At 42.6% G+C, this 13,039-nt stretch overlaps 1 protein-coding gene across 2 annotated transcripts in view; it reads left to right on the top strand.

Annotated features, from left to right (window-relative positions):
• Positions 1-13,039, top strand: part of LOC121496848 — a 235,849-nt gene that overhangs the window by 219,640 nt on the left and 3,170 nt on the right. For both annotated transcript variants that reach the window (XR_005989355.1, XR_005989356.1), the window contains one exon: positions 9,512-9,559. The gene's annotated coding sequence lies outside the window, so the exon portion shown is untranslated. The remainder of the gene's footprint in view (positions 1-9,511; positions 9,560-13,039) is intronic.

Genomic DNA, 13,039 nt, shown 5'->3' on the forward strand with positions numbered 1-13,039 from the left:
AAGAATGCTGAGCAGGAATATTAAGTGTTTATTCTCAGAAAGCGAAGATTATATATCACCATTCCTCCATGACTCATCCCTTCCCAAATATCTTCACTTTTGAGCCCTCGGTATTTTTTCCACTGTAAGTATGAAATGGTGGTCCCTCTTCCTGCCAAACTCCTCGTCAGCTTTGTTCTGGACTTTGGAAAAAAGAAATCCTGTTTCCTGTCCTTTGTTTCCTGGCTGCAGCCCCTGGTTCCACCCCCTTCTTGGGCTCACAGGGTCTATTTCCGCCTCAAGCGCTCTTAAGAGCCTACAGATCAGTTTCCTTGTCCTCAGTTGCTAGTTAGTCACACATAGTTATCAAAGAGGAAAATAACTTCTCTCCATCCTTTTTTTTTTTTTCTTTCCCTGTGGATCACTTGTTTTGTTTTTCCTTTGGGTTCTCAGACTCCCCTCTGTGAAGGCAGGAAGAAACCAAGCAGGTGTTGAGGGCCTCGTTCTCCTGGGGAATATACTACAGCAATGTTGGTTTGAGACCAGAAATGAGATCATCAGGTCACTGGCAACACAAGGAAGACAAGGAAAACTCCAGTTTGATTGATTGGTTGGTTTAAGATTTTATTTATTTATTCATGCAAGGCAGAGAGAGAGAGACACAGGCAGAGGGAGAAATAGGCTCCATGCAGAGAGCCCAATGTGGGACTTGATCCCCTGACCCAGGATCACGTCCTGAGCCATAGGCAGATACCCAACTGTTGAACCACCCAGGCATCCCTACTCCAGAGTTTTAGATCTTGGGTGCAGGTGTTGGGAGACATAACACTATGGCCAGGAGAGGGGGTCAAGTGTGCCCTGTATAAGAGAACAGCTCCCAGGTTGGCATAATTTCTTCTGTTTCTAGGCTGGCTGACCTTAAGCAAGTTATTGGACTGTACTAAGCTTTGGGTTTTTGTTTGTTTTTTGTTTTGTTTTTTCATTTATAGAACAAGAGCTACTAGTTTCCACCTAGTCGAGTTAGGAGAACTAAATAAAATGAGCAATGTGAAGTGTTCACGTCCTGGTGCCACCTAGAAAGCACTCAACAAATGATCATCATTATTATTGCTAGTCAGATCTAGAGCACATGTGGTTTTTAAATTAAAATAGTAATATTGGGGCACCTGGGTGGCTTAATGGTCACCCTTTGGCTCAGGTCATGATCCCAGGGTTCTTGGGTAGATTCCCACCTTGGGGGAGTGCTTCTCCCTCTGCCTATGTGTCTGCCTCTCTCTGTCTCTCATGAATAAATAAATAACATTAAAAAAATAGGAATATTCTTTATGACATGTACAAGACTGGCATTAACTCTGAGCCCTCCCTCCATGGAGACTTGAGGGACAGATAATAAACTCCTTTGATCATGAAGGCTCCTTGGGTGGATGGCATATCCCAATGTGTCTTCAATTTGAGGTCAGCACCAGCTCTCCACTTCACCTGGGAAGTGCCTGAGGATGAGGAGGAGACAGCTGGTTCTGGATTTTCTGCAGGATGTCAGTGGATTAGTCCATTTACAGATGAGAAGTCCAGCTGGAAATACAGATTTGGGGCTCATGAATGTCACCCTCAAAATGGTGTAGAAGACTATTGCTTTGAATCTTTGCACTAGTCTGCTAAAACAATTCTAATGTTGACTGCAATTCAGAGCTTCATTTCTCTAAATCACTAAACTGCTAGCTTCTGGAAATTGTTGACCAAGATGAGAGGATTTAGTAGGCATGGCTTCGTGAGTGTGTCTGTTACTCAGTCAACTGCATTTGTACCTTTTCTGTATCAGGCAATATAGGCTAGATTATGCTGTGGAAACCAAGAGCCCTAGAATCTCAGTGGCTTAAAACAACCACAGGCTATTTTGCTCACATTACATACAGATCACAAAACAGATCAGTATTGTCTGTCCCTAGCAGGAAGAAGGGGGACATGTAAAATCATTCTGATTCGTAGAGACTACTGCCCACCTTCCAGTAGCTCCCATTCCTGCGGCCGCACCTAACTTCAGCAAAGAGTTCTCTTGTCAGTGTGTTAGCATTTCTCCCTCTCAATGGTTCTGCATATAGGCATTGTGATTTAAGGGGTGTTTTGAACCTCTGAAATCATTTGGCTTGCAACTGTAGGGGACTGACCAGTGATCTAATGAAAAGGAAGCAGGATGGGGATATTTGAATGGCTGCTAAGAGTCTCTTTTGAGAAAGCAGTAATGTTTCATCTGCTCACTATGTTAAAAGCCAAACCTGTTCCATACCTTACAATTAAGTCTTAAAATTGAAACAGAAAGTTTGGGCAACAAGACAGTCAAGATATGTATAATGGCAATGTTGCTTTTCCTTGACAAATGGTCAAAATGATCTTTGTAACAATAATAGATTTAGCAAATATAATAGGTTATAATCGGCTCAGTAAGGATAATAGATTATAATAGATCTAGTAAGAAAAGTAGCTTTATTAAACCTTCTCCAGGGGAGAGCTCAGGACAGAAACATCATGATAAATAAATCTATGTAGCTTCATTGTCTTATTCCTAATTAATTCTGCTTATAATTTAGAAGTTGAGAAAGTATTCTACATGGTTAAAGGATGACTTTAGATCACACCTGCCACTTAAATCACCAAGAATGCATTGGGCTGTTAGACTGGTTTGCATGAAATGTCTAAGTGAAGCCAGCAGAGATATCATTAAGCCACCATTTACTGCCTGCTTATCATGTGCTGGCACCAGGTTAAGCATTCCATATGCATAATGACATTATGGTATAATGCCATTCTCCCAACAATAGGCAAGACCACTGAGGCTGTGAGATCACAGCTTACACTGTTCTGCACAAGGTCACGTTGCTAGTACTTGGCACAGCCAAAGCCTGATTCCAGGTTTGCTTGAACCTGAAGGCCAGACTCTGAACTAGTATCAGTGAATAAATGAAACTCCACTAAGGGAACCCCATAGACTTGGCAGGAAATTTTGATTGGTTGTATATGTTGTTATTTGCTTGTTTTCACAGTTGAGGCACAAAAGGAATTTGCCCAAGGATACATAGTGGATCTTATATCCATCAAAGATTAGCTCTCATTCTGAGAGCTCCCAGTCCTCAGTGGAGCACATTATAGCTAGATTTGGGCATTTTGTTAGGCAGCTAGCCCTGGAAAAAGTATGACTGGTATGTCAGCCTTTTAGCTTATACTTTCCCTGTCAGATTTTTAGAAACTTACTCGCCTCAAACTTAAGCCAAAGCATGACTGTGTCTCGAAGAGGTAATAGCTTTTCTGGAAAAGAAAGCACTGCCCAGGACCCCAAATTCAGAATCATCTGTTCTGTTTAAAAGCTTGGCCAAACTTTTAAGTTGGCTGGATTCTCTAGGGGTAACCTGGATTTTCTATTTCCCGAGAAGCGGCCTCTTGATACTACTAATACTCCTTTTTCCTAAGGTCTGAGGACCCTACGAGATAGTCATTGATTATATGAGCATTTTTTGACTGCCTCCTCTGTACCAGACGTGAGCTAGTGATACTGTGGTAGACAAAGCATAGTTCCTGTCTTCAAGGATCTTATAATTTATTCAGGAAAACAGAACATGACATGAACAGGGAGTCCAGTTGCCATTTTCTTTGAGATGCAGTGCCACATTCAACGTGGACTATGCAGGCACTTTCCACCCAAGGTGACAGGGCACAGTGGCAGGAAGTCTTTGAAACTGATGGGAACACACCAGCAGTAAGTGATGGATTCCTTCAATCATTAACCCTATGCCTTAACCACACTGCACTCAGTTTCTCCCTCTGTAAAATGGGGATGATGATAATACTAACCTGGAAGGACCATTGTAAAGATTAAATGAGTAGCACCTGTAAAACACCCAGCAGCATGCCTGGTTCATGGGAAGGACTCGGTAACTGCTAGCTAGAATCATAATAACGAAGATGCCAGCAAAGACCAAAGCTTGTAGTAACTGTCACAGTGAGATGTGGGTAGAAATAAGGTCGAGGCTGTTGAGAGGAAGATGTTCAATCCCTGAAGCTGTTTCCTCTGCAGTAGTCACCCCTTCAAGTACATGTTCAGGTGCAACTTCCAGCCCTCTCTTAAATACTTCCAGAGTGGGCCTTGTCTTAAATTTGTAAGAAGGGTAAGATGAAGCTGAAGGGAGGCTGCTTTAAACTGAAACCAAACGCCTTTCCTTTTTCTTTTTTCTCTTGTCCTTTCCTTCCCTAAGGTCTAGGACAATGAACCTCATTTAGATCAAAAGTATTTACCCAAAGCCTGTTTCTATTTAAGATATTTTGGTAGGACAGTGAATAATCCCTTATCCTATTGAGGAATTTTTTCACTGTCTATTATTCCTGGAACAAAGATGTCATTATTAAAATAAACTCTTCATGTAGAATGGCCACTTTAATTATAAGAGTGTCATTCATAACGGCTTCATAAGAATGGAAGCTCTGACATCATTATCATATAGAATGCTATCAAAGACTTCAGTTCTAAGAATCTGTTAGGATTCTTTGGTGGCAAGCAACAGAACCAATTCTGGCTCGCTTACTCAAAAGAAATGGGCAGTGGGGTTGCTGGCAAATCCCAAGAAAAAGCTTGGCAAACCAGGTTTCAGGAAGCACAAGAACCAGGATTACTTTGGGAACAGGAACCAACAGACAGATTTTTGCTGTCACCTGTACCAGATGAATCAACGTCATTTACTTTTGGTCTCTATTTCACTCGTCTTAAGATTTAATTTCCTGGGAGAGAAAATCTAGTTAGCCAGATGTGGCTCTTGGGTCCACTGGTCAGCTAGGGTGCCTCAGAGCACCTTGACTGACATTCCTTCCAAACCTACCTACTGTAGGAGAGGAGTGGTTAGCTGCCTGGGGAGACTGAGGTGCTGCCCCTAGAAGGGGAGACTAGATTAATGGGAAGGTAACAAGAGTTTTACACTTTGGAGAGCGTCCAGGGTAAAGATGTACTGGGGAGATTATTTGCTGGTGAAATTGAGGTACTGATTTAAGGTACAGTAGTCCCACTTTACCACAGTTTCAGTTACCAGTGGACAATCACGGTCCATAAGCAGATGAACCTCCTTCTGATTTAATGTCAGAAGGTCACTAGTAGCCTAATGCTATGTTGCAATGCCTGTGTCATTCACCTCACTTCATCTTACACACAGGCATTTTATCACCTCACATCACCATGAGAAGAAGGATGAATCTGGTACACCATGTTTTGAGAGATGATGAGAGACCACACTCACATAACTTTTATTCAGTCTATTGTTATAATTGTTCTATTTTATTTTTGTTGTTTGTGTCTTATTGTGCTTAATTTATAAGTTAAATTTTATCATAGATTATAAATATATATAAAAACATAGAAAAAACATACATAGATTTCAATACTATCTGTGGTTTTAGGTATCACTGGGGGTCGTGGAGTGCATCCCCTGGGGGTCGGGGGAAATACTATAGCTTGGCTACAGGGGTCACATTTAATGACAGAAATGAATCTTTGGACTCCTACAGCCAAATAGAAATTATTTCCTCATTTTTTCCAGCTTGCTGAAGCGATGGTTCAGAGACTGGCAGAGCTTCTGAATTACCTGTGGAACTTGTTAAAAATAGAGGAGTTGGGTTTGGCATGAGGCTCAGGCATCTGTATTTTTAATAAGCTTCTCATCTGATTCTATTTACAACCCACTTGGGAGGCCCACTAACATCAAATATCCATAGGATCTGATATAGAAAAAGAACATTGTAGAACTAAAAATGAATTAGGGTACTTTTAGGGAAAAGACTCAGGTTTGGTGACAAAATTCTTTTGAGGTCTTTACGGTTTGCAGTTAGCCCATGTGAGGATAGGGAGAACTCTTCCCTGTTCATGACAAGCCTGCGCCAAGTGGATCAGGAAGCTTGGGCTGTTGTCCTAGGAAGCACTTACAATTGAGCTCTGCAGGGAACAGGGCCCCTCTAGGGCTGCTCTCATATCTCTAGTGCTGGAGGGGAAGGATCAGATTATATGGGTAGATTACCCAAGTGCTAAGATCTGGAACACAGAAAAGGATTGGGAAACAGGCTTGAGCTGGCACAGAGAGGGAAGGTATCTGTTACCTTTATCTTTTGTCTCAACACAACTGAAGAAGACAGGCCACTCTAAGTCTCTCAGCCAACCTGGAGTGAGGAAGAACACTACTCTTCTGCTGAGGAGCTATGTTCCTTCTGGTTCTTCACCTGGCCACTCCTTAATCATTCTTTGGTCCTCGTGTAGACACCGTCTCCTCATGGAGGGCTCCTGGACCCCCTTTAACCTAGGCCCCCTGCTGTCCTTTCTTGTGGACAGCTGTTCTTTCCCAGGGTCAGCTTCATGGGCATGCACCCTGTGTAATCCCACAGGGCCCTGTGCTGTGACAGACTGCATGTTTGGTTTGATACTGTGTTATTGCCATCTTGAAATTTTTTTTTAAGATTTTATTTATTTGAGAAAGAGAACAAAAATAGCATGAGTAGAGGGGAGGGGCAGAGGAAGAGGGAGAGGGAGAAGCATACTTCCTGCTGAGCAGAGAGCCTGATTTAGGGCTCGATTCTAAGACTATGGATGGGATCCCAACCTGAGCCAAAGGCAGATGCTTAACCAACTGAGCTGCCCAGATCCCCTGCTGTCTTCAAATTCTTAATAATTTTTGAACAAGGGGCTATCCATTTCCATTTTGACTGGGTTCTATATAGCTCTTAGATTATATCTAAGGTCCTTCTCTTTCCTTTCTTTTATCTTAGTACCATTTAATCGTGGTGGCCCTAGTGTCTAGCACCATATCTGCTACTGTATAAAGGCCTAATGAATATTAATAATAGCCATTTGAAATTTGACCATGTTTGACTTTTTTTGTTTGACTTATTTTTATTTATTTATTTATTTATTTATTCATTTATTTATTTATTTATTCATGAGAGACACAGAGAGATAGAGACGCAGAGACCTAGGCAGAGAGAAGCAGGCTCCATGCAAGGAGCCCGATGTGGGACTCAATCCCGGGACTCCAGGATTATACCCTGGGCCAAAGGCAGACACTCAATCTCTGAGACAGCCAGGTATCTCTTGTCTGACTTATTTTTAAAAAGCATATTCATATGGTTCAACATAAAGTATTCTAAATGAATGGATGAATGATTGTAGGAAGAAAGGTACTGTGAACACGATGGGTTGCTGACCCAATATCCATTTGCCTACTTCCTCCCTACTTTCTTCTTATCTTCCTTCTGCTAGTTTTGAACAGGTGTTCATTCCTCTCCAGTGACCTTGAGGAGGAGACTCCATCCCTAATTCCAGGGTAGATACTGACAGCCTACATATATTCTCTCTTCTGAGAACATTCTTTCTTCTGACTGTGGACACTATCAGGTTTGAATGAGACTCCTGGAACTACTGCAGCCACCTTGCTACTATCCTGATGGTGAGACCAACCCAAAGCAGAGAGCAAAGCCAAAGGAATTGTGGAAAAGCAGTATGAGGATATAGTGTGCATGGACACATCTATCTCTGAACTTTTTATGTAGGACAGTAAAATTTTCTGTTATTAGTTCTGGTTGTTTATTGCTATGAAATAATTATCCCAAGACATAGAGGCATAAAACAGCATCTGTTTTGTAATATTCCACAATTTTGTGGGACAAAAGCCAAGCAGGGCTCAGGTAAGTGGTTCTTTTTTGTGTAGCATCAACTGAACTCACTCGGTGGTATTCAGCTGGCTAATGACTGATCTGAAGAGTCCAACATGGCTTCTCTCACATATTTGGCATCTTGGTGGTGATGGCTAGATGCCTAGGCTCAGCTGGGAACTTCATCCAGAGCATGTCTATGTGGCCTCTCCAGGATGGCCATCTCAAGGTAGCCAGGCTTCTTAGATGGGGCTCAGGGTTCTCAGAGAAAGTCCTAAGAAGCGAGAAGTGGAAACTGCCAATCTCTTCAGGCCCAAGCCTGGATTGGCGCAGAAGCACTTCTGCCATATTCTATCGGTTGAAGCAGTGTAAATGCTACCCAGATTGAAGAGGAGATGGCGTACATTCCACCTCTTGATGGGAAAGTACCAAAGAGTTTATGACTACCTTTAATTCTCCACATTACTGAAATCAATTTCTGTTACTTACAGGCAAAAGGATTCTAAATAATTAAGTTAAATTATTCAAGTTAAATTAAATTCAAGTTTCTTTCTACCTGGGAAGATATTTCTTCCTGTTCCTCTAATACAAGGATCTGTCAACTTTTCCCACAAATATCCAGATAGTAAATAGTTTGGATTTTATAGGCCACACAGCCTCTGCCAATGATGCATGAAACCAGCCATGGAAAATATATAAATGAGTGAGCATGGCTGCTTTCCAATAAAAATTTTGTTTCTGGTCACTGAAATTTGAATTTCACATAATTTTCATGTCATGAAATATTATTTTGTTTTTTTCCCCCAACCGTTTAAAAATATAAAAGCCATTCTTGCTTTTTAGGCTATATAAAAAAATAAGACAGGCCAGATTGGTCCCTGGGCCATATCTTACTGGCCCCTAACCTAACACATCAAGCTTGCTCCAAGCCCAGGGCCTTTGCGTGTACTGACCCTCTGTCCAGAATACTCTTTTCATGGACTTCACATGGTTTGTACCTTCTCTTCAGTTGGGTTTTTTTCCTTTTTAAAGATTATTTATTTATTCATGAAAAACAGAGAGAGAGAGAGAGAGAGAGAGAGGCAAAGACACTGGCAGAGGGAGAAGCAGGCCCTCTCCATGGAGCCCAATGTGGAACTTGATCCCAGGAGCCTGGGATCATGCCCTGAGCCAAAGGCAGACATCCAATCACTGAGCCACCTAGGTGTCCCTCTTCAGTTGTTTTTTTTTTTTTTTTTTTTTTAAGTATTTATTTATTCATGAGAGACTCGGGGGGAGAGAGAGAGAGAGGCAGAGACACAGGCAGAGGGAGAAGCAGGCTCCACACCGGGAACCCGAGGTGGGACTCGATCCCAGGACTCCAGGATCGCGCCCTGGGCCAAAGGCGGGTGCCAAACCGCTGAGCCACCCAGGGATCCCCTTCAGTTGGGTTTTTTTTTTCAGTTGGGTTTTAACTCTAATATCACTTCTGTAGAATAACCTCCTCTGATAACGCTTTCTAAAATTGCTTACATTTCCTTGATAGTACTTCTCACTGTTTGAAATCTTGTTCATTTATTGTTCATACATTTATTTGCTGCCTCTTTTCTACCCTCACTGCAATAGAATATAAATGAAGCTGGGATCTTGCCTGTATGATTCTCCTCTGTATGCCCTTTCCTTAGCCCAGTGCCTGGCACATAGTAGATGTTCATTAAAGATTTGTTGTATTCAGGTTAAATGATTACAGGTCAGTTTTCTGGTGCTTGACAAGAGCTTAAGAGGCTACTCAGTTTATACTCATTGATGAGAGAAAGGTAGTAAGAGCAGAGGAAGGAGATTTTCCATCCTTACAAGTGTTGATCTGTCTGTTATTTCCCAGGGTTTCAAGGAAAAGCTGAAGGAAAGATTCTCTTGTATACATCTGAAGGTAACTATTTCCCTCTCTTGGCAGATTTGAATGACTTACTTTGCCTGTTTGGAGGCAGGAAAGGGGGGAAACAACCTTAAACGACCTATTTGAGGAGGGAGAGTGTCATCACTGTGCTTGTGCAATCGTGTCTGAAAGCTGGATTCCTCTGGACCAGCAAGGTATGATTTCACAAACACCCCCGAGCTCCCTGAGGGGAAATGGCAAAGGTCCTGGGTGGCACAGCAATGACAGAGATGACAGATTGGGGATAACATCAGGCTAAACTTGTCCTCAGAGGGGAGGGAGGAAAAAGCAGGAGCAGGTACGGCATTTCAGGACAAGAAGGCTTGAGCTTGAACAGAGTGTACTGGTGGCATTGGGTGGTGGCCAGAGCCCAACAATTGAGCACCGGGCTTTCCAAGCTTTGGGGTAGAAGTGGCTGCCATCCAGTCCTCCAGTCCTTCTTCTAGTTATTAAAACAGGCAGATTGCTAGGGTAGTAAGACCCCTCTGGAGGTGAACACAATAAACAGGAGGTGTCCATGGGAAGCAGTGAGGATCACAGCCTAGTGGACCTTACACCATAGAACCATAGAATGTTGTAGGTTCTGTGAAATCAGGTGAGGAACCAAGAGTTGGAACAGAGAGAGGAGAAACAGAGAATGAGGCTGACACAAAAGGTGACGAAAACAGAAAGGCTGACCTACAAATGCTGAGCACAGTGTGGGTTGCAATTCATAGGCTAGTTGGGCTAAGGGAGTTTCTATGACTTTAGGCAGTTGATTCTCTGTTAGTGGATAAAGCAGAAAAAATAATGATGCAATTATGTAACTTATTTGGTCTTTTTGGGTGTAAACGGTGGGAAAACTAACAAAGTGTGACTAAAGCTTCAAAGAGAATTGATTGGTTCATATAACTAAGAAATACAACAGTATACTAGCTAGCTTCAGGCACAGTCAGATCTAGGCTCACAGTGTCTTCAGTACTTGGTCAGTCTCTATCTCTTCATATTTCACCTCTTCTTTCCTCTATGTCAGTTTCATTCTCAGACAGGCTCTCCCCATTATATGGTGGCTCACATTAGCTCCTGGTATATATCCATATTGATCCACCCAGCTTCAAGTTCAACAGAGTGCCTTTGGCTTGGTTGATCTAACAAGTCCAAGAATTCTACCTTATTGCCTCTGATCGGGTCGTGTGCCAGGCCATGAACCAGTCATGAGCCAAGGGCATCACAGTGCTTTATTGATCTCACCCTGGGTCACATGCCTTCCCCTTGAAGCCCAGTATAGTCACTCTACCCAAATCACCTGGACTGGAAATGGGGAAGAAATGGTTTCCTAAGACAAACTCAGACACCATTATCCTAAGGATGGGTTATGGATGCTGGGTAGGCAAAGGCCCAAACAAAACAAAAAGCAAACAAAAATTAGATGTCTACAGCCAGTAATCATCACACTCACATGGCATTGACCAGAAGCCACCACCTCTCTCACCAGTAGATGAATGTAGTACTAAGTAAATGATGCCACCAGGTCCTGGACATTCAATTGCTTTCACAGTGACAAAGTTACATCTTCTGGTTTAAATCACCAGTAGAAAATTAACACTGAGAATAGAAAATAATCATAGTCCATGAGAAAAAAAGTATTCAAACTGATTTAAAGCAAAAATCACAGAATAGCACAAACTTGGTAATTAAATTTGGTGACCAGAAATGCAATTATTGCCCAAATAACCTTTGAATTGCAAACTGACAAAAGCCTCTTTTTTAAAAGATTTTATTTATTTATTCATGAGAGACATACACACAGAGAGAAGCAGAGACAGAGGTAGAGGGAGAATCAGGCTCCTTGCAGGGAGCCTGATGTGGGACTCTATCCCAGGACCTCGCAATCATGACCGGAGCTGAAGGCAGACCCTCAACCACTGAGCCATCCAGGTGCCCCTCCTTTTTTTTTTTTTTAGTCTAGATTTATCTAGAGGTCCATTCTACTTTCTACTCAGGAATAATTCCTGAAGAAATTTTAACATGGGAGAAGGGGGATCCCTGGGTGGCTCAGCAGTTTGGTGCCTGCCTTCGGCCCAAGACGTGATCCTGGAGTCCCAGGATCAAGTACCACATCGGGCTCCCTGCATGGAGCCTGCTTCTCCCTCTGCCCATGTCTCTGCCTCTCTCTCGCTCTCTCTGTGTCTCATGAATAAATAAATAAAATCTTAAAAAAAAAAAAAAAACAGAAGAAGGCTCAGAATAAAAAAGCCTTTCTAATACCTGATAATGTGTGTACTTGGTTCCTATCTCACTTTATTTTCATGATCCTGCACCCTTCTAGTCCTCCATACTTCTGACTACTTTGTTTCTGTATCCTTTACCCAAGCCTGAACCATTGGTATTTTCTGGAGTGTCCTGGTTCATTCCCAGCTCTCCTCTTCTTACAGAGTAAATCTTCATTCAGTTCTTTCCAGCAGGTACCCACGGACAGTGTCCTTTGGACCAAGTACTGTATCAACCCTCGTTGTGGGTTAACTCCCGATCATCCGTGTGCTAATGACACCCAATCTCTGAAGTCCAGACTTTTCTCTTCACATTTACACTCCTATATTCACGTAGGGGTATTTTGTAAGTAGCTCTTAAATTATGGATAAATGAATGAATGTTTTTCCTTTAAAGTTTCAAGTTCAGTGCACCTGAAATGAAATCTTCTTGCCTGATGTTACTGCTTGTACTTGGTAATAGCCTCTTGAGGCTATTCTCTTCTTGAAGAGAAACCATAAGTTTATCCTTGCCTCCTCCTTTTGGTCTCTTTCACATCAAGTTCCACTTCTTTCTTTTCTTTTCTCTTTTCTTTTCTTCTTATTTATCCATGTGAGACACAGAAAGAGGCAGAGGCAGAGGGAGAAGCAGGCTCCTGCAGGGAGCCCGACGTGGGACTTGATCCCCGGACCCGGGATCACACCCTGGTCCGAAGGCAGATGCTCAACTGCCAAGCCACCCAGATGTCTTCTGCCTCACCGTTTCTTAAATCTGCCTTTCTCCCCCATCTCCATTCCTCCTGCCTAATCCAGACCTGTATTGCCTTCTCCTTAGATGCTACCACAGCTTCCTGACAGTCGGCCTGCCTCCAAACATGTCCTTATAGCACCCATGCTCTCCTACTTCAGTGGCTGTTTCCTGCTGAACAAAGATTATACTCCTTGATTACATTCAATAAAGTTCTCCTGCTCTCTGCTTTCCTTTCCAGCCTTACCTTCAGAGTAACTTGCCTCAAATGTCTGTGGTTTCCTGCACACAGCATGCAGATTCATGACACCACGGCTTTGCTTACATTCTACATGCTGGTATATGACCCACTGTGTATGTTCATTTGTAGTCCTCTATGTAAGCTTCAGCTGAGGTGCCAGTCCCTCTAGGGAGCCTGGCTGACCCTCTTTAGGCTGTGCTGGGTATCCTCTACTTGGTCCCTGCAGTACACTGGGCATCCCTCTGTCATTGCACTGT

Source organism: Vulpes lagopus, chromosome 8 (assembly GCF_018345385.1).
Source record: "Vulpes lagopus strain Blue_001 chromosome 8, ASM1834538v1, whole genome shotgun sequence".
NCBI lineage: Eukaryota > Metazoa > Chordata > Mammalia > Carnivora > Canidae > Vulpes > Vulpes lagopus.